This window comes from Lupinus angustifolius, chromosome LG09, assembly GCF_001865875.1.
Source record: "Lupinus angustifolius cultivar Tanjil chromosome LG09, LupAngTanjil_v1.0, whole genome shotgun sequence".
NCBI lineage: Eukaryota > Viridiplantae > Streptophyta > Magnoliopsida > Fabales > Fabaceae > Lupinus > Lupinus angustifolius.
In genome coordinates, this window is record NC_032017.1 from 12,968,543 (window position 1) to 12,969,220 (window position 678).

Consider the following 678-nt stretch of genomic DNA (forward strand, 5'->3'; position numbering starts at 1 on the left):
TAGCCTTATGTCATCCATGAGGTCATGTTCTTGGCCTTTAAGCAAAGAAAAAGTAAGATGTTCCATGATTTGACCAAAAAATCACTTTTCTGGTGCGCCAGCCGCTTAGCCCACCTGTTTCCCCGCTAAGCTGCATGTTTCAGCCGCTTGGCTAAACTGGTTCCCCGCTCAGCTGCATGTGTTCAGCCGCTCAGCTGACTAGTTCCACGCTCAGCTGCCTGTTTCAGGAGTTTAGCTGGCCTGGCCTGGTCCTTGGTGTTGGCTGACCTGGCCTCGTGCTTGGTGCCTCCCTGATCTGGCCTGGTGCTTGGTGCCTGGCTGACCTGGCCTGGTGCATGGTGCCTGGCTGACCTGGCCTGGTGCTTGGTGCCTGGCTGACCTGGCCTGGTGCTTGATGCCTGCCTTACCTGACCTGGTGCTTGGTGCTTGGCTTGGTTGGGCAGCTTTGTGCTTGATTTCTTCATGGTGAAGCAACCTTTTTTCCTTTGGTTTGTTACTGGATTTTTGTTGGTTGCTTGGCACTTTTGGGCTGTTTTCTTTAAGTTAAGGTAAGCATTTGATTTTTGCAAGTTGCCTAGCCTACCTTAACATAGGTTTCTTCAAGACGAAGTAAGCTACCTTTCTTCAAGGCTAAGTAACCAAATTAAGCACATAGCATGCCATGCTTTAACTTGATTA